This window comes from Monodon monoceros, unplaced genomic scaffold (assembly GCF_005190385.1).
Source record: "Monodon monoceros isolate NGI ecotype Baffin Bay Population unplaced genomic scaffold, NGI_Narwhal_1 Super_Scaffold_13, whole genome shotgun sequence".
Classification (NCBI taxonomy): domain Eukaryota; kingdom Metazoa; phylum Chordata; class Mammalia; order Artiodactyla; family Monodontidae; genus Monodon; species Monodon monoceros.
In genome coordinates, this window is record NW_021703769.1 from 18,019,674 (window position 1) to 18,045,207 (window position 25,534).

Consider the following 25,534-nt stretch of genomic DNA (forward strand, 5'->3'; position numbering starts at 1 on the left):
GTTAGGGCAAACTTCACAAGTTAAAGGTCCAACCCCACAGAAGACTGCTTTCACTTCAGACAGTAGCCACAAGTTTGGGGGTCCTCAGGCCACCCTCATGTCTGATCAGCTGGCTGTGAATTTGGGAGTGTCCACTACCCCCTCAGATTTGGTAATTCACCAGACACAACTCAAGAAAGTGCTATACTTACGATTAGTTTTATACAGCAAAAGAATAAGCTGAACTAGCCAAACACGGCAAGGTCTGGGAGTGTCCTAAAAGCAGAATTTTCATTGTTCTCTGCCTCTGGAGTCAAGACATGCTACACTCTCGATGTGTGACAGTACACAGAGTATGGCCAACCAGGGAAGTTCACCCAAACTTTGGCGTCCAGAGTTTTATTGGGGTTTCATTACATAACCATGATTGATTGAGTCCTTGGCTATGCCCCTCTCCCCTCCCAAGAGCTCAAGCTGATAACACATGGCTCAAAGCCCCAATCCTGTAAACACACCATTGGTCTTTCCGGCATGGCCTGTCTCCATCCTAGGTCATCTCATTATATAAACTCTTCATGGCCCACCATGAGTAACAAAGACATTCCTGTCACTCAGGAAATTCCAAGGATTTAGAGGTTATCCCCACGAAACAGGGACTAGGGCCAGCCAACCTCTTTATTACACAGAAATAAGACAAAATATATTTCACAACAAAAATTAAAAAAAAAAAAACTTGCATCAAAACAGAAGTGGTAGGCAGAAGACCTAAATAGACATTTCTCCAAAGAAGACATACAGATGGCCAACAAGCACATGGAAAGATGTTCAATATCTCTAATTATTAGAGAAATGCAAATCAAAACTACGATGAGATATCACCTTACTCCAGTCAGAATGACCATCATCAAAAAGTCTACAAATAATAAATGCTGGAGAGGGTGTGGAGAAAAGGGAACCCTCCTACACTGATGATGGGAATGTAAATTGGTACAGCCACTATGGAGAACAGTATGGAGGTTCCTTAAAAAACCAAAAATAGAGTTACCATATGATTCTGCAACCCCACTCCTGGGCATATATATGGAAAAAACTATAATTTGAAAAGATACATGCACCTCAATGTTCACTGCAGCACCATTTGCAATAGCCAAGACATGGAAGCAACCTAAATGTCCATTGACAGGTGAATGGATAAAGAAGATATGGCATATCTATAAATGGGAATATTAGCCATAAAAAAGAATGAAATAATGCCATTTGCAGCAACATGGATGGACCTAGAGATTATCACACTAAGTGAAGTAAGCCAAAGACAAATATCATATGATGTCACTTACATGTGGAATTTAAAAAAAAAAAAAAGGGCTTCCCTGGTGGCGCAGTGGTTGAGAGTCCGCCTGCAGATGCAGGGGACGCGGGTTCGTGCCCCGGTCCGGGAAGATCTCACATGCCGTGGAGCAGCTAGGCCCGTGAGCCATGGCCGCTGAGCCTGCGCGTCCGGAGCCTGTGCTCCGCAACGGGAGAGGCCACAACAATGAGAGGCCGGCGTACCGCAAAAAAAAAAAAAAGATACAAATGAAATTATTTACAAAACAGAAATAGACCCATAGACATAGAAAACAAACTTATGGTTACCAAAGGGGAAAGGGGTTGGGGGAAGGGATAAATTAGGAGGTTGGGATTAACATATACACACTACTATACATAAAACAGATAACCAACAAAGACCTACTGTATAGTACAGGGAACTATGCTCAGTATTTTGTAATAACCTATGAGGGAAAAGAATCTGAAAAAGAATATATATATATATTTATATATATATATATATATATATATATATACACACACACACACACACACACACTTAAAAAACTGAATCACTGTGCTGTATACCTGAAACTAACCCAACCTTGTAAATGAACTGTACTTCAAAAAACAAAACAAAACAAACAAAAAAACACAAGTGGACCTAGAGCATTTGAATAAAAAACTACCAGACTCCAGCAACCCTGTCTCAGGTTCATGCAGCCTCTAACAGCACAGTCTGTTTGCATCTTAAGTTTAAAGAGGCCACTTAGATGTCACACAGTTCTCAATTTAAAGGCATCAGGATAAGTCATTTCACTTTTCTGCACAGGGTCAGCTGCAAACAGGAAATACACAGCTGTGTAGGAGTAAAGGAATGGAAGAAAGTCATTGACATTTGTTGTCCAATACTTCCCAATTCAATTTAATATGCCAAGTTCTTATGATAAGCACAGCCTATACTACTTCAGCCAAATCAGAACATTCTCACTCTCCAATTCACTCAGGGAGGAAGTCAGGTTTCCACGAGCCTGTGAAAAATCACTGCGTCATTGTAAATTAGAACTGTCATCAGCCCTGTGGCCCCTGGACTGTCCTCATCACTAGGCTGTGAACCAAAATGACTTAGGGTGAATGTATCTGCAGGAGAAGCCTTCAAGGTACAGGACAGAGGGAACTGCCTTGTTCAGAGAATAGAGGGAAGAAATGTTCATGAAAAATGAAAAGAGGAGGCTTGTTATCCAGCAAATAGAGGCTCTAGAAGCATCAGTATTCTCTCTGTAACTAGTTTGGTTTTAAATATGAAAGTGAGGGAATTCCCTGGCGGTCCAGTGGTTACAGCTCCACGCTCTCACTGCTAAGGGTCCGGGTTCGATCCTGGGGAACTTCTCCTTGATCCCAGCGCCTAAATATGAAAGTGATACATGCCCATAGTTTTTTTTTTAAGTTCAATCAGCAAAAGGATATAACAGGAATTACATTCAAAATATTTTACAACAGCAAGAAAGGCACAGACCCATCAGAATAGATTCCAGCCATTGTACGGAGTAGGACCCACTGAAGAGCAGTCTCTATGTACAACCCAAGGGTCTGGATATCCAGCACCCCAGAATCCCACTTGCACTCCCCACGGGGAACCACTGTCCATTTCTTAGGACTTGTTCCAGAAATGTTTTGTGCCTCTACCAGCATATCTATGTGCCTATGCACCCCTTTTTGGAGAGATCCCTGTTTTTGAAGACACTATTCTGTTCTATAACATGCCTTTTCCTTTTAATCATGTATCTTAGACATCATTCTACATCTGCACACACACAGCTATCTCACTTTTCTTAAGCTTTAGCAATGCTACTCAAAGTGTGGTCTGGGCACCGGTGTTAGGCCAGGAAATGTGTGTTCCACTCTAAGAAAACCTAATGGAGAGCTTGCACCCGAATGCAAATCAACTCCATCTCTAAATACACGCTTTCCTTCAGGTGAGACAGACGTATATTTTTGTCAGCGAGATTTTGTTGTTAGAGTCGCTGCTTTACATTCTGGCTCCAGTTCCTTATCTCCTAGCAGACCAGCAACACACGAGAGAACGTCTACTTCAAGCAGCCCCAGAACAGCCCTAGAGTATGTACACTGCAAGTTATTTGACCAATCCCCTCGTGATTGGCATTGAGATTCATACAAGTGAGCATACGTCTTATGCACCTGAGAGAATATTTCTACGGGAGAGGTTCCTAGGAGTGGCATCAAGGGTTGTGCAGTGGATGAGAATGCTGATCAGGATGGTGGCAGAGGTTAGAAGTGACCCTAGAGAGAACTAGTCCAACTCTCACATTTCACTGGGGAGAAAACTGAAGCCGGAAAGATAAAAGCAAGCTCCAAAGTCAAACAAGTCAGTGGCAGAAGTAGGAATGGCCCAACTCCTCTGAAAGGCACTGGGTATCAGTGGAGCAACAAACTGGACATGAGGCCTTAGAGTCTGAGCTAAGGGGACTGGGGAACAGTCCCAGGGACACATCCAGGGACAGAGTGACTGTCTCTGATATCAGTATAACATGGGACAATTAAGGGTGTCTCAGGGTCACGCTGGGGCCTGATTGGCAGGATATCCAGGTCCTGTTTTCACGGGTGTTGCTAGGCCTCTTAGGAAGACTTTGGAGCACACTGCTTGGGCCTGATTGAATCCATCTCGTGGAGGGAGGAAGGAAGAGGTTACATCAGCCCAGGATATCCTATGAAGGCAGATAATTCACCTGTGATAGTGGGTTGTGGTCAGAGGAAGAAATGGAAGAGTGAAAAGGAATTCGAGGCAAATGAAAGATTAAAAGGGCAGAAAACAAAGCTGTGTAAGATTATGACAGAGGGAGAGTTTCAGCAAAGGCTAGAGGGAGTCATCACAGATTTAGAAAAAGGAAAAGAGCCATGGAGTCTTGGAAGCCGAAAGAGCCAAGTTCCCAGAAGGAATAAGGAGACAGCTGTGTCAAAAGCTGCAGGGGTTCAAGTGAGATGAAAACTTTCAAATAACATTGGATTTGGCAACACGGAAGCCACTGATGACCTGGCTGAGAGTCACTTCAGTAAAGCAGTGACAGCAGAATCCAGATTGCAGTGGCTTCAGGAGGGAATGGGAAGTGAGGAAATGGGGCCATTGAGTATAGATGTACCGATGACTGATTGGGAAGGTGGGAGGGGTGGGGGGAGGAGGCAGCTGTGGGAACCAAGGAGCACGTCCCAGAGGACCTTCGCTCCACTTCCGCATCTACGCGGGCAGTTTACTCACGCCCAAGGCCATAAGTAGCTGGAGAGAGAAAGCGGGGGCCCCAGCTTCCCGTACCAGCCTCAGCGGAATCATGGTTCCCTGGGGATTGGTATAAATTATCCATAGTAACAGAACTCAGTGCCCAGCCTGTTTGCAAGACCTATGCACGGGGTATGATAAGAACAATAGTCACCATTTATCGAGAGCTTATTCATGCAGAGCTAAGAACTTTATGCAAATTACCTCATTTAACCCTCACAACTCTGTGAGGTAGGCCTTATTATTTCCTCCAATTTGAAAATGATGAAACCTGAGATGCAGAGAGCTTCACCAGCCTGCTCCAGGTCATCAAGCCAAGAAACGGCAGCATCAGGATTCAAACCCAGGTTCGTTCTCTCCCAACAGTGCTCCTAAACATGAAGGTGGGGTCCCTCAATCTGGACTCTATGAATCGCAGGCATCAGCGTCACCTGCGGAGCATTGGAAACATGCAAACCCCCAGGTTCCACAAAAGATCTACTGACTCCCAATCTGTGAAAGTGGAGCCCAGAATCAGAGCTTCTATCCGGCTCCTCACATGATTCTCATGCTCACAGAAGTCTTCTTATGTGAAGAATTTTACCTCCTTAGTGTTCGAGCTGCCTGTCATTGGTTGTCATCCACATTGGGATTTACATTCTTCCCTGAGGTTAAAGACAGCCTGGACTGCTTGTTTGAGATAAAATAATTTCTCAGGCTTTAACTTGGGCCTATTGAATGAGGATTTCCAGGGGAGAGGACTGGCTGTCTGTGTATTTAGCAAGTTCCCCAGGTAATTTGTATCTTCAGAGAAGACTGAGAAACATTGTTCTGTTATTTTCAGCTGAAAGTATTGTAAGCACTACCCCAGACCCTAATTTAGGTTCTAACACTTAATTATTCCAAGATTCATTTTCCTTGTCTATAAAGTGGGCATAAGTATGCCCACCTGGTAGAGCTGGGGTGACAATGAGATACTATACCAATTAGGATTAGATTTACCTGTGTATAACATAAAGTAATAATGGCTTAAACAAAAGGGTTTATTTTTCTCTCAGGTAAAAGTTGGAGCTAGGCAATCCAGAACTGATATGAGGTCTCTAATCATTAGGGACACAGACTCTTGCTGTCTGTCTTTCCATCTGCCCTGTCACTGAACAGGATTTCAATGAGGATTTCATTCAATCCTCATTCATTAGTAGCATATTGCCTCTTGGCACAAAATGGCTGCTGAGGCTGCAGCCATTTTTTCCATAGTCCCAGCAAGAGGGAAGGGAAGAAGGGATGCACCTTCTACTCAAGATCCCCTTAAGGAGTATTTCTGGCAGGTCTTCATAACACTCCTGTTTATGTTGCATGACCAGGAGTCATGCAATATAGTCACAGAGCCACACCTAGTCGCATGGAAGCCTGGGAACTAAAATCTTTCAGTTCAGAATCAGGTCTTTGCCACCCCCAAATAAATCAGGCTTCTGTTACATTAAAAAAAAAAGAAGAAGAAGAAGTTTAATAAAAATTGGCAGCCACAAGGGAATTCCCTGGCAGTTCAGTGGTTAGGACTAGGTGTTTTCACTGCTGTGGGCCTGAGTTCGATCCCTAGTCAGGAAACTAAGATTCACAAGCAGTGTGGTGCAGCCAAAAAAAAATGGCAGCCACAAAGATATTCTTCCACAAACTTCCTACTGCTGGGAGCTGAGGACACCTGCTGCTATGCTTTGAAATCTATTGGCCATGGCTCCCAGGAGATGCACCCTACCCATGGCTGAGTTTGATGGCGTACGAAGTCAGACCCAGTCCTGAGAGACAAGGGATTCCTTTATTGGCTAACTTTGGCTCAAGGACTCCCTGAGAGCTTTGCCAAACCTTCGTTAGACTGAATCTTCCTTAAACTGCAGGGCAGTCTGGGACACTTGCTCCCACCTTCTCTCCCTCTCCCCTTCGCTTGGGGTCTGATGGCCTTCCTGGCCTTCTCTAGATCCCACCCTATTTCCTTTCACACAGGCATTTCCCCCTAGTAAAATCCTTGCACAGTTAATCCCAGCTTGGTGTCTGCTTCTTGAAGGACCTGGACTGACAAAATTGGCAAGGCAATTCACAGTCTCTAGCATAGATTTATTTAAATAATGCATATAGAAGCTGCATAAGTCAGGGATGAGCATGTAGCAGGCACTCAATAAATAATGGCTGTGTGATAATGCTGGTAGTAGTGGAGGAGGAGGGAGACAAGGGAGAAGGGGAGGAGAGGGGGGAGAAAGGGGAAGTACAGAGCCAGCCATGGAGAAAGGAGTGTTTATAGATTGGTGGGACAAGAGTCTGAAGCAAATCACGCTGTTTGATTCTCTTCCACCCCCACAATATTTCTATTACAGTAAAATCTGGTTAAAATCAATACCAAAGTCAGTAGGAAAGGGGCAAAATAGACCCTAAATAGTTGTCATCTTGGGGAGACTGAACTGTTATTACTTTGCTTCAGCCATTTCAAGTCATTTTTCAACAAAAAAGAACGGGGAAAAAAGAAGAAAGAAGTAGGGCAGGCCCCAAGACAAAACTGCACAAAATAAACCCAATGTCCTGAACAACTCTGGTCCTCATATGGAAAAATGGTGACCAGAAATTACTTGTTGTAATGACCTAATAACACTATTCCCATAAGAAAGTTTTCAGCATAAAAGTTACAGCACATGCAAGTCTCTACAAAAATAATGAAGAATTCAAGGAGATAAGACAGTGAGGGAAGGCGCAATGGGGGGAAATGTGGATGTAATCTGTATAGGACACAAAAGTTCCTGGGAGGGGCTTCCCTGGTGGTGCAGTGGTTGAGAGTCCGCCTGCCGATGCAGGGGACGCGGGTTCGTGCCCCGCTCCGGGAAGATCCCACATGCCGCAGAGCGGCTGGGCCCGTGAGCCATGGCCGCTGAGCCTGCGCGTCCGGAGCCTGTGCTCCGCAATGGGAGAGGCCACAACAGTGAGAGGCCTGCGTACAGAAAAAAAAAAAAAAAAAAAAAGTTCCTGGGAACCTAATCGACATCATGTACTCACTACATGGTAGAAGCTCAGTGAATGATGGTCGCCCAGGTAACTGAATGGCTCACTCAAGGTTATAGCTCGTCATTCACTCACACGTTGAAGAAAGATTTGTAGAAAGCCTACTATGTGCCAGGCCCTGTGCTAGGCCCTGAGGGTGCCACAGTGAACAAGACAGTTGAGATCCGTGTCCTTACCATCCTTCTGCAGAGAAATCTCCTTTGCAGACACTTTATGTGGGTCCCTCTACCTCTGTCTTTCCATGAACACTGCCTGAATTGGTGACCATGTCTAACAGATTAAAGCCTATACATTTTTTTAAATATTTATTTATTTATTTACCTGCTCCAGGTCTTAGTTGCAGCATGCAGGACTCTTTGTTGTGGCATGGGGGATCTTTTAGTTGCAGTATGCAGGCTCTTAGTTGTGGCATGCAGGATCTAGTTCCCTGAACAGGGATCTAACCCAGGTCCCCTGCATTGGGAGCATGGAGTCTTAACCACTGGACCACCAGGGAAGTCCCCAAAGCCTATACATTTCTTCTAAAATATTTTCTTTGTCTTTGAAACCAAGTTGACACACCCATGTAAAATGATCCATGATGCCACCTTGGATTTCTGTTAAATAACTTTGTATTAGTTATCTATTGCTGTGTAACAAATTAACCCACAAATTAGCAGCTTAAAATAACAAACATTCATTATCTCAGACAGATAAGGATTGACTTAGCTCAGTGGTCCAGCTCAGGGTCTTCCATAAGGTTTTGGTCAAAGTGTCAGTTGGGGCTACCATCATCTGAAGGCTTGACTGGGGCTGGAGAATCTGTTTCCAAGGTGGCTCACACACAAGGCTAACAAGCTGATGCTGACTGTTGCCAGGGGACCTCAGTTCTTTGCTACACGGGTCTTTACATAGGGCTCCTCCTGACACGGCAGCTAGCTTTCCCCAGAGCAAATGATCTGATAGAAAGACAGACACAGAGAGACCAAGAAAGAAGCTGCAATGTCTTTTATAACCTAATCTCAGCAGTGACAAACCATCACTTTTCCTGTACTCTGTTGGGCACATAGACCACCCCTCTGGTACAATGTTGGCAGGGACTCCACAGTGTCTGGAAACAAGGAGCAGGGGTCACTGGAGGCCCTCTTGGAGACTAATTACCACAGCCTTCAAGGAGAGCTTCCTCTCCCCAAACTCCACCCAAACTCCAGTGGGGGAGAGGGTGTGCGTGCAAATTCCACTGTGTGAAAACACAAAGGCACACAGCAGTAAATTCACTCTGTCCTGGAAACCCAGTATTTGAACCCCAGAGAACTGCCTTTCCTCAATCCTACTTTAGCACCACACCATAGGCCTGCATAGAAAGACATCATAGAAGCAGCTCCAATTAAGTCATCGGTGTCTGTTTCACTGTTAGTGTCCTCCCTCTGAGGACCCACAGAAAAAATACCTCTCTGGTCTCAGGGTCAGGAAAAGTTGTGCTTCTCCTGAATAACTACTTTGTTTTTCTCATGTAAAATGTGGAATTTTGTTACCACTCACGTCTCCCTCTTTACTTTGGCTATTGGGAAGCTTGGAGCCAACCGTGTAAGCCTCTGCTGGTGTCCATCTCCTTGAGCTAATGTCACCCTGGAATTATCTCTTCTACTTGTTCTATATCCCCTCCAATCCCTTTTTTTTTTTTTTTTTTTTTTTTTTTTTGCCATGCCACGTGGCTTGCAGGATCTTAGTTCCCTGACCAGGGATTGAACATGGCCCTGGCAGTGAAAGCGCTGAGTCCTAACCACTGGACCACCAAGGAGTTCCTTCCAATCCCTTCAACTTTTCATTTTATCCTTTTGTATGTTTTGTACTTTTATAATTCCTCTCAAAGCTTTTGTGGATTGGAGTATAAATACACTGATAAAGTTTGTGTCCAAACGCTGATGACTTGCACACGTGTGCCATCTAGTGGTGACAGTGATAACTGCCAGAATAGAAACCTCCCTGATTTTTCAGATTTGTTTTTTCTGGGAAGTGGTGGTGTGAGAGTGTGGAAGAGGAGGGAGACCAGAACCGCTCTCTGTGCCTTGTCAGGGAATTGAGACTGTGCTGGGGATTAAAGAGACTACAGGCAGGGCAAAGGAGCAGGTGATTCAATGGCTAGAATCTGACATGACTTATTGGAATCTAAAGAAGCCAAAAAATAGCGAAGATCCAGCAAATGAGGAAGGCAACGGCAGTGGAAGTGTTAAGTGAAAGGTGTTAGAAAAACTGAACAATGAAAATAGACCTGATGCAGGCAGAAGATCACTTGAAAGGTACTTAATGTGGGTTGACTGCAGATGTGACCAGCCATTTTTTAAGCATTCATGTTAACCATAGGAAGAAGCTTAGAGTCTAATTTCGTTTTACTCAGGAGAAAACTGGGACCCAGAGGCACGGAACACCTTGTCCAAGGTCATACAGCCTGTTACTCACAGGTCCAGGATGACCCTGAGACCAGTCCTCTTTTCCCAGTACCACACTGCTTTTAATCATATGTAACAGGTGTTCATTTGGGCTTTCATTTTGCACACAGGATTTTAAAATAAAAAATTGGACTGTCACCAAAAATTGCTGGATGCAGCAGGTTTCCAAGGAATTATTACTCACTTGTTTTGCAGCTGCCCCGTGGCACACCCACAGAGGGTCAGGATGAAGGTGGTTGTGAAACACTGGCTTCACCAACCTTCACTAGATGGCTCATGCCACTAGTCCACAATGATGGGGAGGGATTCTAGAAGCCAGTCGCGGTAGCTGAGAGAGCTCCAGCCTGGGGAAGAGAAGATAAGTCCATTCAGCCACAGTGTTAACCTAGCATCTTCTCTGCGCCAGGCTCCAGGCAGGATGCTGAGGTGGCAAAATCAGCAAGGCACTGACCATATCCAGGAGCCATACACATTCCATTTGTCTGTACCCCGATGTGTGTTCCTGGGCACGGCTTGAGCTGCAGCTAAGGGATAGCTTGGATCTGGAGGGCCCCTGAAGACTTAGCCCAGGGGTCCGTAGTCTGAGGCTGAGCTGTCTTGGAAACAGCCTAGAGTCAGGGGACCACTGGGAGGACGGGAGCTAGTATCTAAGCAGAACTTGAGACATTCAGACAGTGTAGATACAGAAGTTTCATCATCTCAGAGAGTTCTACTGGACAGCACTGGCCAATCCAGAAATCCTTTCCTGGATTTTCTGCATCTTACCAGTTCTTCCAGGCCCTTCAGATACTGACATAAGCAAGAGAGTGATATGAGTCACTGGTTTCTGGAAGGGGCAGAGCTCCATGGCTGTTCCAGATCTGATATCCTCAGAGGTACAAATGACCCATCTGAGACAGAGGGCACTTGGAGGTCAGCTCTTTAAACTTTTCAGACTTCTATGCCCATAAAAGATGCCAAAATAGGTGCTGGGGAGTAGAGGGAGTATTAGGGGTCTCAATTTTTAGGTCAGAAAGACCTAGGTTCCTATCCTCTCAGGTTTGAGACAAGAATTAGAATTACAGTAAGTCCCATACATACGAACGAGTTCCATTCTGAGAGGGCGTTCGTAAGTCCAATTTGTTTGTAAGTCCAACAAAGTTAGCCTAGGTACCCATCTAACACAATCGGCTATATAGTACTGTACTGTAATAGGTTTATAATATTTTTCACACAAATAATACATAAAAAACAAAGAAAAATAAAGAAAACATTTTTAATCTTACAGTACAGTATCTTGAACAGTACAGTACCAGCTACATCACCGCTGCTTTTACGCTTGCTTCCGGACATCCTGGGCTTGAAATAAAGATATTGTACTACTGTACTCTATACAGTACTGTACAGTGAAGTACACAAAAGCATAACCACTTGTAGAGGATGCATGCATGTGACAACGTACGCCAGACACGTGACGTGACTAACTTATGTGATTGGACATGCGAATGCAGGTTCACATCTCTGAAAGTTTGTAACTTGAAGGTTCGTATGTAGTAGATTTATTGTAGTTCCAATTGTACTGAGTTCTGACTACACTACTAGCTGTATAGTCTGGGCAGGTCAACAACCTTTATCCACCACACCCTCAGATTTCCCCTCCGTAAATTGCAAATACCCCTGCAGCTGGGCAGAATGAATATCCTCAAGGGCAGAAACAGTAAGCCTAGGGGAGAGTCCTGGTGGCCCAAACAAGAACCAGCTACCGCTGAGAAAAGCGGGAAGAACAGCGGAGCTCCCTGAGGGCGAAGGTCGCTGCCAGATGCAAGTCCCAACATAAAATAGATCCCCCTACATGCGCAGCGCCATGATTCTTTGCACCCTTGTAAAGTGTCCGGTGAGCAGCAAGAGCGGGGGCTAATTTAGGGCCGTTACCATCTGTTTCTTTTGAAGTAGAGCCCCTCATTTCTCAGAAGATCTCACAAAAATTTGCTTAATAGAAATCTAAGCTTGGAGAATTCTCAGGACTACAGTGTACCCACTAGTTCCCTCCTCACCCGCGACCCCCAGGGCCCAGGAGAGACGCCAGCCCCGGCAGGACCCGGAGACCTTCAAGTTACTACACTTCCCAGAGGCCTCTGCGCAAAGAGAGGGGCCGGGCAGCGGCTCGCTTCCCCCGCCTCCACAGTGCGGGATGTTTTAATCACAGAGGTGTCGCCTTCCTGGCGCTCGCCAAGGTCCCCACGCACCCGGAACAGCCCCCATCTAATCAGCCGGGAAGAAATAAGCGCAGCAAGACACTCTAGGAAAGGTAGTTTCCAAAAATACTTCTGGGAAACGGAGGGAGGCAGCGAGGTTTGCCAGCCAATTAAGAGCCGGGCTCGGGGCTCGCGCGGTCAGCTGCTTTGGGGCCTTGGCTTGGCTGCGGGAGGGGGCGTCCAGAGCTGTGGGCAAAGCTACTGCCGCCGCCTGGTCTGGCCTCCTCAGCCCCTGAGCCGTCCCCGCTGGCCAATCACAGCGCTGACCGCATATGTGCATATATTGGAACTTGGCGCTGGAGGACCTTGCAGTGCTCATCTCCTGCCTTGGCCTGTGCAGCAGCCAAACGGAGGCACTGGAGTTGCTTCAAAGCTTTATTGGATAAAACCATTCATCACCTGTTGGGTTCGCCTCATCTTTGGGGACCTTTTCTACTGTGTGTTCTCATTCGGCCACTGTGTCTTCACCCATGACCTTGTCGCCTCCGAAATTTAAGTCCTGGGACCCGTCTATTTCTCGTTATCGGCCGCCTCTAGTTTCATTTCTTTCCCTACCCAGGCTAAATGCTCAGAATCCTGTCCTGCCTCATGTGCTTCTGTAACAACCCCAGACCGTCGATTAATACAATCGCCTGCTTTGGGTTCGCTAGGTGCTTCTGGAGGGGGAAAGATACAACACCAACTTAACAGATTGGTGCCACTGGGATCAAGATCTCAGCTGTCAGCTAAACTCTAAGCTCCGTGGGATTGGGACAGCACTGGGAGGCCAAAAAAATAGAGGCGGAGAGTTTGCTGCGGAGACCTCTGGTGGGAGTACAAGGCTTTGCAAGGGCTATTTTTGTCGCATCCCACCTCATGTTTGTCCTATTAGAGCCTGAGAATGAAATGTAGAGCAAAGCAAAATATTAGTGATGAGAATATTCTAGAATGGCACGTTGGTGAGAAAGTATCAATAGAAGATCCTGTAGAGACTCAGACAAATGTTAAGTAACATGAAGAATGAAATGAGAAATAGCAAGAAAGCATGCAAAGATGCTAAATTGGTATCGTTAAAAGTTTTAAATAAACTCAGAGAGCAAGATAAAGTCCTTTAAAAAGCATTATGATGGAAAGGGATTGCGTGTTTCTGATGGCCAGCCTTCCAGAAAGATTAAAAGATTATACCCAAAAATTCCTTTGAGAAGTGGCAGGTGTAAGAGGATCCTGGAAATCAGTAAGTAACCTGGCTTCAAAAATATAATTTTGAAAAAGGAGGTTTTTCATGAGGGGAAAAGGAGATCCAAAACAGATATGTCTGGACATATCAGAGGCCCCTACTGTGTTGTATCTTAGGAGCAGAATCCCAAGTAGGCTGGGCTCCTGCTGTCACAAAGGCCATTAAGCAGGCTTTGGAGCCCCAGGGGGAGACCACACATGGCCTGAAACTTCTCAGGAAGTGTGTTGTCAAGCACTGGAGAGGAGATTTAGTTTGATTTTGTTCTCTTACAATGATTATGTGTTATTAATTTATATCTTTCTGTTCCTCTATAGCATAGGGTCCATTTGTTGTGTAAAAAATCCATGAAGTACCTTAAACCCTATCTAGTGTTTTCACATACCACATTGTATTTGATAAAGAAAAGCAGCAAACTTGTCTGTTAACAGTTAACTGGAAAGGTTATTGCTTTGAAAACAATCCAATTTATGACACATCTGTATATCAACCTTGCCACCCGATTCTAAATTTAAATACTTCTGTTAAGGACTTCCCTGGTGGTCCAGTGGGTAAGGCTCCACGCTCCCAGTGCAGGGGACCTGGGTTCGATCCGTGGTGGGGGAACTAGATCCCTTAGTTGCATGCCTCAACTAAGAGTCCACATGCCGCAACTAAGAAGTCCACGTGCCGCAACTAAAGATCCTGCATGCCGCAACTGAGACCCGGTGCAGCCAAAATAATAAATAAATAAAATTTTTTAAAAATAAGTAAATAAATACTTGCTGTTTACCAACAGGAAATTAGAGCTACATTTACATATGTCTGTGGGGGGAATGCCTGCAGAGAATAACCACATCTTTATATGCAAAGCAAATATCCGAAACCAAAGAAAACAATTCTGGAATCCCAGGCTGGACATTAATATTTTAGGAGTAGAGCACAAGATCTTCAATAAACAAGAAAACCTACACGTTGTAGAAAAAGAAATCACATAGATATCAATTTTGCTTAAGGTAGAGCGATTCATCTCAGATTGTTCAGGACCAGTTTGGTTGGTTGTTTTCAATTCTTTGCACACCAATACTTTTGTAAGTAAGAGTTTATTTCTAGAAAAAATGAAATTATAATGAATTATAAAATACAAAATAGTGACCCCATTTTTTAATGATTAGAGTCAACATACATAAAATCACTCTAAAGTTGCTATAAGGGAATTCCCTGGCGGTCCAGTGGTTAGGACTCCACGCTGTCACGGCCAAGGGCCTGGGTTCAATCCCTGGTCGGGGATCTAAGATCCCACGTCCCACAAGCCATGTGGTGCAGCCAAAAAAAAAAAAAGAGAGAAAGAAAGAAAAAAATTGCTATAAAAGTTTTGAAACAGTCTCAATTCTATATTTAATTCATGGAAGACCAGATAATCAACCCCCCTTGTCCAAGGACTATATTTTATATAGCACTAAGATAAAGCATCTAAAAATGGAGATCTTTCAAAAGCATATCATTCTTTGGCTCAAACTTCCATATTTTTATAAGACTGACTTTTATTGTCAGTATATGAATATACCACAATTTATTTACCCATTGTCCTGTTGACAGACATTTGAATTGTTTCCCATTTTTTATTATTACAAACAATGTTGGAATGAATATTTTTGTAAATGCCTCCTCAGGCACAAGTGCAAGAACCTAGGGTATAAACTCATGTTATCCTATGTGATTCATATACCCATGAGTGAAATTGCTGGGTTGAACGACGTATGCATTTTCACTTTTAGATATTGCCTACTTGGTCTCCAAAGTGCTTGTACCAATTTACGTTTACTTCAGCAGTGTGGAAGAGCTCCCAAGTCTTCGTTTGATCACAAACATTTAAAATTGTCAGACTTTTTAAGTATCCCAACCTGCTGGATATGAAATAGTACTTCATATGGTTTAGTTTGCATTTCCATAGTTAATAATGAGGTTGAGCATCTTTTCATACATTTATTAGCCATTCTGGCTTCTTTTTCTATGATTTACCTCTTTATCTTTTATTCTTTTCTCTTTTTTTTTTGCGGTACGCGGGCCTCTCATTGTTGTGGCCTCGCCCGTTGCGGAGCACAGGCTCCAGACGCGCAGGCTCAGCGGCCAGCGGCCATGGCTCACGTGCCCAGCCGCTCCACGGCATGTGGGATTCTCCCGGACCGGGGCACGAACCCGTGTCCCCTGCATCGGCAGGTGGACTCTCAACCACTGCGCCACCAGGGATGCCCTTTTATTCATTTTTTTATTGAGTGTTCTTAATTTTTGATTTATAAGTTATTTATATATTCTGGATTTGAATCTTTGGTCAATGATGTATGTTGCAAATATTTTTTCACAGTCTGCAGTTTGTCCTTTCGTATTTTTAGTGATGTCGTTTGATACTCAGGCATTTTTTTATTTTAATGATGTTGACTATCAGCTTTTTTCTTTATGGGTTGTGCTTTTTGTAATTTATTAAATCTTTGCTCTAAACAAAGATCATAATACATGCTCTCCTATTTTCTTCTAAAAGTTTCCTCTTCTTCCTGGGTTCTTAAATTCCACTTGGATTTTTGTATTTGGTCCAAGAAAGTGTTTCAGTTTTATTCTTTCCTATATGAATAACCAATTACTCATCTTCATTTTTGGAAAACTCTGTCCCTTCTCCACTGATCTGCAAAGCCACTTTGTTAAAGATGTCAGATGTCCCTCTATGGCTGTGTTTCTGGGCTCTGTATTCTGTTCCAGTGGTGTAGATATCTACTGCTGATCCATTGTCACAATGTCTTAATTACCATACTTTATGGTAATTACTTATTATAAAATATTTATTATAAAATAAGTCTTGTTGTGTGCTAGAGTGAGTCCATCATCCTCTGCTTCTTTCTCATGTGTGTCTTACCTGTTTTTGTACATTGCCATTTACATTTTAGAATTGGCTTGTTGAGTTGCCGAAGAAACATGTCAGGATTTTTATTGTAATTGCAATAAAATCTATATATTCCCTTGGGGAATCTTTATGATACTGTTTCTGTCCAGGTTCACAATATGTTTTTCTCTTTATTTAGGTCATCTTTAAGATTTTTCTGTCTTTTTAAAAATAATTCTTAATAAAGGTTTTAAACATCTTTTGTTAGATTTATCGAAAAGTACTTTACAATTTTTTAATGCTGTAAATAACATCTTTTTTTAAATTATATTTTCCAAATCTTTGTGTCTGAATTATAGGAAAACAATTGAATCACCTTGCTAAACTCTCATAGTTTTTCTAATAATCTGTTTGTAAATTATCTTGGCTTTTTCTATGTAGACAATCATGTAACCTGTGAATGATTTCATGAGAATGATGTGCAGTAGACTGAGTACCCACATCCTAGATGCCTGCATCACAGTCTCCTAAACCTGTGACTATGTTATCTTACGTGACAAAATGGACTCTGTAGATGTGATGAAATTAAGGGTCTTGAGATGGGGAGATTTTTCTGGATTATCACAAAGTTCCTTTTAAGAGGCAGACAGAATTTGTCATAGACAGTGAAGGCTATGTGATGACAGAGGCAGGGAGAGATGATGTGATGATGGAAGCAAGGGTTGGGGTGATGTGCTTTGGTGATGGCAGAAGAGGCCACAAGCCAAGGAACACAAGCCATCTTTAGAAGCCAGAAAATACAAGAAAACAGATCCTTCCCAAGAGCCTCTAGAAGGAACAAGCCCAGCTGACACCTCAGTCCCATAAGACTAATTTCAGACCTCCAGAAGTGTAAGAGAATAAATTTGTGTCGTTTTAAACCACTAAATTTGTGATAATTTGTTATAGCAGCAATAAGAAACTAACACAGGATGCATGGAAGATACACTTTTTGATACTTGTCTTGTCTGAACTTGTCTTAATTCTCCTCTCTAATTTTTGAGTTTGGCTCTAGAATTCTAGGCTGGAATCTTGTTCCCTCAGAACAAGATAGGGTTTTTTTCTCCCTTTATGATCTTTATATCATTTCTTTTTCTTGTCTTACTGTACTGGCCAGACTGTCCAAATGCAATGTTGAATAGAAAGATTTTATAGGACACCCTTGTTATCTTCCTGATTTTTTTTAAGACTATATCCTGATTTTTTAATTAAAATGTATTTGACATATAATATTGTATAAGTTTAAGATGTACAATGTGTTGATTTGATAAGTCACCTTCCTGATTTTAAAGGGAATGTGTCTAATACTTCACCATTTAAGTATTTTATATGTATAAATTATTGGTAGAAAATTTTCATCAAGTTAAAGAAATTTCTTTCTTCTCCTAGTTGGCTAAGATTATTTTTAGCATAAATGAGTGCTGAATTTAATCAAATGCCTTTCCTGTGCCTATCAAGATAATCATGTAGATTTTCTCCTTTAAGCTATTTTTGTGATGATTTATAGTAATACTTTTATTTAAGTTGGACAAACTTTGCATTAATGAGGTAAGAACAGCTTGCTTCTTTTGTATTCACCTTGCTAAATATTAATTCAAAATTTCACATCTATGTTTATGAGTCAACTGGGCTATAAATTCCTATCTTCGGCTGTCCTACTCGTGTTTTGGTTCAGGGTTTGATAGCCTCACAAATTGAGTTGGGGAGTGTTCCCTATCCTACTATTTTGGTTGATTCTTTTCATTTTAGAACTTAAGCATTTACTTACAACTACAGAAGATACAGATTTGATTCTCTTAAATTCCACGCACTCTTACCCACAAACATACTTTCAATGCCTTCATTCTTCCTATGTAGTTGTTTTGTAATTTTTGGTTCCATCAATATTCAGGATTATGTAAATATTATATACTCATGAGCCACATTGTATATTACATTTACATACCCTTTCCTATACAACTTTTGGTTTTCCTTGGAGTATATAAGTGGAATCTTGGTTGGTTGGTTTTGGCTTAGTTTTCTATGTGCCGATCAGTAATTCTTCCTGAAGCTGTTGCACAAAACTGTAAATCTCCTCTCCATTCATTTAAATATTAGGCAATGGTCAGTTGTATGTTTTTCACGGAGAAATCTCTCCTGGAGTTTTCTTGTTCCCTTGCTCCAAACTGGATTGTGCTGTGCCTGCTTCCTGCTGTTTTGGGGAAATTTCCCTCAACTAGCATCCTTTTTATTCCTTTTGCCTCTTTTCTGTCTTGGAATCCCCGTGTCCTGGTTTCCATGATTTCCTCTTTCTTGATTTACGGGCTCATTTTTGGTGGAGCACAATTCTCTCATTTTGAGAAGGGATACACAGAAAATAAAAATTTTAAGGCCTTACTTGTTTGAGTTTATCTTAATTCTGTTCTCTCATTTGCTACTTTCATGAGCCTAGAATTCTAGATAGGAATCTTGTTCCTTCAGAATCTAGGTTTGTTGTCTTCTAATTTCAGTCTTACAGAGGACCAACTGTTTTGAGTCTCAGTTTTTTAATATGAGTTGTCTTTCCTCTCTTATTGCTTGTATGATATCTCTGATGTTCTGAAATTTCATAAAGATGTACTTTGGTGTAGGGTTTTTTCCCCCTCATTGCATTGGACTCTGAGGCTCTATTAATCTAGAAACTCATATCCCCAATTCAGAGAAATTTTCTTATAGTGTTTGTGTGAGGGAGAGAGAGACAGAGAAAGAGAGAGAAAGGGAAACATTTGACATATACTGGGTTGACCAAAAGTTCGTTCAGGGGCTTCCCTGGTGGCGCAGTGGTTGAGAGTCTGCCTGCCGGTGCAGGGGACATGGGTTCGTGCCCCAGTCTGGGAAGATCCCACAGGCTGCAGAGCGGCTGGGCCCGTGAGCCATGGCCGCTGAGCCTGTGCGTCCAGAGCCTGTGCTCTGCAATGGGAGAGACCAAAACAGTGAGAGGCCCACGTACTGCAAAAAAAAAAAAAAAAAAGTTCGTTCAGGTTTCCTGTTAACATCTTACAGAAAACCCGAATGAACTTTTTAGCCAACCCAATATATAAGAATACGAATAATATTAGTTATGAAGCATCACAGTAAAATAAACACCCATGAACCCACCACCCAACTTAGGAAGTAGGATATTATCAATACCTGGAACTTCTCTATGTGCTCTTTTTTTTTTTTTTTTAATATTTATGGCTGCGTTGGGTCTTAGTTGTGGCATGCAGGATCTTCGTTGCGGCAAGTGGGATCTTCTGCTGTGGCGCGCGGGCTCCTCGTTGTGGTGCACAGACTTCTCTCTAGTTGTGGCAAGTGGGCTCCAGAGCGTGTGGGCTCTGTAGTTGTGGCGTGTGGACTCTCTGGTTGTGGCCCGCGTGCTCAGGAGTTGTGGCGCACGGGCTTAGTTGACCTGCATCATGTGAGATCTTAGTTCCCTAACCAGGGCTCGAACCCGCATCCCCTGCATTGGAAGGCGATTCTTAACCACTGGATCACCAGGGAAGTCCCCCATGTGCTCTTTTCTGATCCCATGCCCTGCCTTCCAGGGCCACCCCTCATGCCCTAACACTCCACCAGCCACATAACCACTCTCATGACTTTTCTCCTAATTCACTTGCTTTTCTTTATTGTTTTACTATTCACGTACGTGTCGCTAAACTGTACCTTGCTGACTGTTGCTTGCTTCTGAACATCGTAGAAATGGCATCACACACAGAAACAGCACTCTTCTGTGGCTTGCATCTCCTTCCACATTGTTCCTAAGAGTCATCTATGCACGTACCTATAGTTTAGTATCACTTCATTGCAGTGTAGCATTCCATTGTATGGAGATAGTACAATTTATTTAACTATTCTCCAAAGGAGAATTAAGTTATTTCCTTTTTTTTTCCCTATCATGTCTACTAGTCCGGTCATTTCCTTCCCTCATTTTCTCTTTTCTCTGAAACTTACATCAGTCAATTGTTGAATCTTCTGGGCTAAGCCTTGAATTTTATTAGCTCTTCTGTCCTGTTTGCTCTTTCTTTGTAGTTTTTTTCTACTCTCAGAATTTCTCAAATTATGCTCTAAATCATCTATTGGCTTTTTAAAATTTCTGCTAAGATGTTTTGAATTTTTTAAAGCTCTTATTCTAAGTTCCTTTTCTTCTGTTACTCCTGTTTGTAGTTTTCGTAGATACAAATATCATGGAAGGGGAAATTTCCCCCTTTCCCCTCTTGAGTTCTTTTGGCTGCTCTAATAGTTAAATTGACACAAGACAGATTAACAGGAGAAAAAAAATAAATTTGTGATCACAGAGGTCTCATAGAAATAGGACCCTCTAAGTGACCAAAGCAGGCTGTTTATATATCACCTTTAGACAAAGAAATACATAATTATTTGTGAGGATTTCATAAATCAGTGGGGCTTGTGCTTAAGGTCACAGACTAAAGAATAAGTAATGAAGTTTGTTTATAGCTTTCTTAGCCTTGAGTTCCCTAATTCTGGTGATAAGGTTGCTTTCCTCCTGGTTTGGAAGGGTACTTTCATATGGGAGAATTATTTCCCACTTTTCAGGGAGTTAGAGTGGGGTTTTCTATATAAATCATTTTTTTACCAGCTGTTTCTCAAGTAACCTTAATTGAAAATAATCAATATGCCATGGAGACATATTTTGAGGCAGCCTGCCTTGGGTCCCAAAACAAACAAGGTTTAGAATTTTCTTGCAATTTTCTTTTGCTTTCTGCATTCCCTGTTTCCTCCTAGGGTGGTTGGTTGGGTGATTAATGTATTTAGGTCTCTATCTTTCATGTTAGAAACTCCCCTCTCATGTCAAGGGATGCTTAGCTGTTGTCTCTGACATGAGTAAAGGCACCACAATGCCGATTCTGAGTCCTGGGTGCATGGGTGGGGCTTGTCTGCACGTGGGCTTTACAGTAGGCTGATCAGTTGGGCACTAGGCTATTTCACCAGGGAAACACCAGATGCTAATAGGTCTTTTCTCTTGGCCTAGTCGATTTCCAAGAGAGGAATCTTCCATTCTTCCTCCCAGAGGATGTAAGCTGATCTACCATCATTCTGGCTGCTGGGCAGGGAAAGTGAGTGAGGCGTTTGCCACCCACCTCCAGGTAGGCTTTCACTGAATGCCCGTTTTTAGCCCTGTTCTCAACTGTGCCTCGTGTCTCCGAGTCCAGAACCTCTTAGTTTGACTTGCCCATCGTCTTCCACCGCAGGGGAGGGCAGTCGTCTGGTTGTGTGGGGCGGGAGTGGAGGTCTGGGGGGTCTCCCTGTGCCTCAAACAGCTGCACAGCCAAGACTCACTTCCTATTTTCAGTCCTACCCCTCATCCCCATCTTCAGTGCTGTTCCAGTTGGGAGTCCTGTGGCAAGGAGTCCACCTGATGCCTCTTACTGTGCACGACCTCCCTTCTCAGGGTTAGATTTCAGCCTTCTCTGCTCTCCTAAATCAGTTACCACTGACTTTTCAGCTTTTCTTGTCATCTGTCTTCTGTTCCTGCATCCTCTCCAACCTTCTTGGTCCTTGTGGATACATGCCTTTTCCCTGTTAATTTCTCTACTCTCATTCTGAGGCTTTGGGGACAAGGTGGAAAGAAATGCACGTGTTTTCAGTGTCACTGCCTCCACAATGCACAGGCGTTGGAATGTGGAAAATACCCGAGAGGAGGAGCAGAGGAAACTGCAGGAAGTCTGCAGCAGCCTCCGGTTCCCAGAGCCTTGCCATGGCTGGCCAGATGCCTGACACGGTATCCAGTTCTGTGGTGAGCAGAGAGGAGTTCTCTGCGCGTGTGTTCAGAACGGTGACACTTGTGCGGAGAGCAGCAGAGGAGGGCGCTGTTGAAATGAGGAAAGAGGGTCAGGCTCGGCTGGAGCAAGCGCAAGTCTACCGGAAAAGCATTGATGGCCAAGATCCAGCTGTATCTCACCCACCCCATTCCCCCTGTTAGGAGAGTTAATCCCAGGGGAGGCACCGTTGCACACTCTTGAGGGACAGCCCAGGGTCGCAGAGGTCACCAGCAGCCCCTCAGACTCAAGGGGTCCATGTGGCTATGACTCCAGTCCCTGAGGGTAACTTCATGAAGTGGGGAAAACAGCAGATTTCTCATCCTCTGCCAGAGGGCCATCCCCAAAAGCCAGGACATGGGCAACAACAACACCGGCTACCTTGCTTCCAGCATGGGGTAGATAGCCACAGACAGGAGAGCTGTATCTCAAACATAATGCTAACTTGCCCTTGGCATCTAGCAAACCAAAGTCAGGTGGGGCAGGTTCTGAAAGGAGCCAGGGCTCCATGACCTGGGGTGGGGACTTTATTTTCCCCTCTAGGAGGGGAGCTGAGTAGTTCCACGTGCAGGTTCTGAGGGGCTGATCCCAGGACTTGGTGTGAGTGCTCACCCTTCCTTTCCGACCGTGAGCACCCTGCAGCCCTCCTGAGATGCTAACCCATGCCTGAGAGAGGCTGGAAAGTGGGAGAAGGAAGAAGTATGCTCTGGGGTATTTTCAATACCACCAAGCAAGTCTTCCAGCTCTTAGCAGATACCGACTGGGTGTCCGACAGTTGAACTCAATTCTGACTGTCTACCTAGAGTTAGCACCAGAGGCCACAGGTTAAGGGCTCAGTCCTGCGAGACTGCCCCAAATTCAGATGTGATGCCAAAATTCGGCCTCTGTACACCAGTACTGAGTTCAATCTCGGAGACGGTTTTGAGTGAAGTAGAAAAGAATAGCTTTATTGCTTTGTCAGGCAAAGGGGGCCACAGTGGGCTAATATCCTCAAAACTGTGTGCTCTGACCTGGAGAGGGTAGTGAGGAGTTTTATCCTAATGGTTCAAAGAGGAGGGCGTGATCAGCTCACGGACGTTCTTCTCATTGGTTGGTGGTGAGGTAATTGGGAGTCAGCATCATCAACCTTCTGGCTCCAGCTGGTCTGGAGTCTACGTGCTTGTGGGCAGCATACTGTTAACTTCTTTCACCTGGTGGGGCTTTTAGTCTCTGCAAAACAGCTCAAAAATATTGTTATGTGTATCCCTTGAGGGGGAACCAGGACCCTGCCCCAAGGCTGCACTATGTTTTTTGACTGCTCCTCCCTTGTCTCCACATCCCTTCCCTTCCCTGATTAGGGACTGTTTGAACCTGTCCTTTAGAGCTCAGGGAAGGTAATGGAGGCTGAATGAAGCCTATTTCATACAAACAAAACTCGGGGGACACAGAAAGGCTTTTTTTTTCTTCTTCTTCTTCAATCTTCGTATCTTTATTTTATTTTATTTTTACTGGCAAGCCTCCAATGCAGTGATAAATTGGAAGTGTTGATACAGCGTATCCTTGTCCCTTTCCTGATTCCACAGAGAATGTGTTCAATAACTTACCAGTAAGCATAATGTATGCTGTAGTGTTTTTCACTTGTAGATATTCTTTATCAGGAAAAGGAAGGTCCCTTTTATTCTTAGTTGGCTATGAGTTTTTATCATGAATGGGTATTGTCTTTTGTCAAATTCTGCTTTTGTGCCCAGGAGCCCCACAGGGTCCCTTTCGGTTTCAGGTGTAAGTCCAGGTTGTCACCTCTGCTTCTGACCGACCGGCTATAGATTGGTTAGAACTGCTCACAAAGCTCAGGGAAACATTTACTTACATTTACCAGTTTATTAAAAAGGATATCACAAAGGATACAGACGAGCAGCCCACGGAAGAGGTCCACGGAGGTGAAGTCAAGAAGCGTCCTGAGCTCAGGAGCTTCTGTTTGTGGGTCTAGGGTGCTCTGCCCTCCCAGCAAGTGGGTGTGTTCACCAACCCAGAAGCTCATCAAATCTCCTTGTGCAAGAGTTTTTATGGAACTTGATCTGCAGCCCCCAACCCCTTCCCTTAGATCAGGGGGTGGGACTGAAAGTTCCAATCTTGTGAATCACTCAGTCTTTCTAGTGACCAGCCCCTTCCTGAGGCTATGCAGGGCCCCCTCCCCCAGGTCATCTCATTAGCATAAACTCAGATGTCATAGAGAGGGCTTGTTGTGAATAACAAAAGATACTCCTATCCCTTAGGAAAGTACAGGGATTTTAGGAGCTCGGCTCCCGGTACCAGGGATGGAAACCAAGTATATTTCTCATTATACCACACATGCCAACACCATATCCTCAGTGACAGCTGCTTCTGCTAAGGGGTGGCATGACTCCCATCAGTGAGGAAATCATCCTCTACACGGCAACCTTTCCCTCGCAGAGATGGGGAAGGGAGGGGAGGGGAAAGGCCCTGAAGCAGATACTATTGGTGCTGTGCCCAGAGCCCCCAGGACTCCTGGACTGTTTTTATGCACACTAGGTCTCCTTGTGATGTTGCTCCCAGAAGCCTGCACCTGATCTCTTGGTAGAGAACCTAGGAATGTGTGTCCCACCCACCCCCCCGCCAGGGCTGACGCCGAATCTGGCCTGTGTACCCCAACACCAAATTAAATCTCAGAGACAGAGATTTGGGTGAACTAGAAAAGAATAGCTTTATTGCTTTGCCAGGCAGAGGGGCTCACAGTGGGCTAATGCCCTCAAAGCTGTGTGTCCCAACCCGGGGGTTGGGGTGGGGGGAGGGTTGTGAGGAGTTTTAGTCAAGGGGAGGGGTTGCTGATAAGGATCCGGGTGCATGCAGGACCTGCATTCCTTCAGTCTGGAGATCTTCTGGCATGAGGTGGTCTCGTGATCTGTGGTTCTCGAGGTTATTGAACTGTGACCTTCTCTCTGGAACATCTTCCGTTTGGTGGGGGGTTTAGTTCTGCAGAAGAGCTCAAAGATATTATGTATATCCCTTGAGGAGGAAGCAGAACCCTACCCCAAGGCTGCAGTATTGTTTCTTGACTGCTCCTCCCTAATCTCCACATCCCCTCCTTTCCCTGATTAGCAACTGTTTGAACCTGCCCTTTGGAACTCAGAGAAGGGGACACAGAAAGGCTTTTGTGCCCAGAAGCCCCACAGGGTCTTGCCCGGTTTCAGGATTAGCCCTTAACAAATGACTGAAAACATGGGGGTATAGCCCTCCAGCTTTCTTGCTCCTTTGTTATTTACTTACTTATTTATTTATTTATTTATTTGGCTGCCCCGGGATCTTAGTTGCCACTTGCAGGATCTTTATTTGCGGCGTATATGCGGGATCTAGTTCCCTGACCTAGGGATTGAACCCAGGCCCCCTG

At 44.0% G+C, this 25,534-nt stretch overlaps 1 long non-coding RNA gene across 1 annotated transcript in view; it reads left to right on the forward strand.

The window, feature by feature from the left end:
- Positions 1-12,210: 12,210 nt before the first annotated feature.
- LOC114894988 overlaps positions 12,211-25,534 on the forward strand; it is a 58,305-nt gene continuing 44,981 nt past the window's right edge. The window contains exons 1-2 of the long non-coding RNA XR_003793368.1: positions 12,211-12,319; positions 21,363-21,477. This is a non-coding gene — a long non-coding RNA (uncharacterized LOC114894988). The remainder of the gene's footprint in view (positions 12,320-21,362; positions 21,478-25,534) is intronic.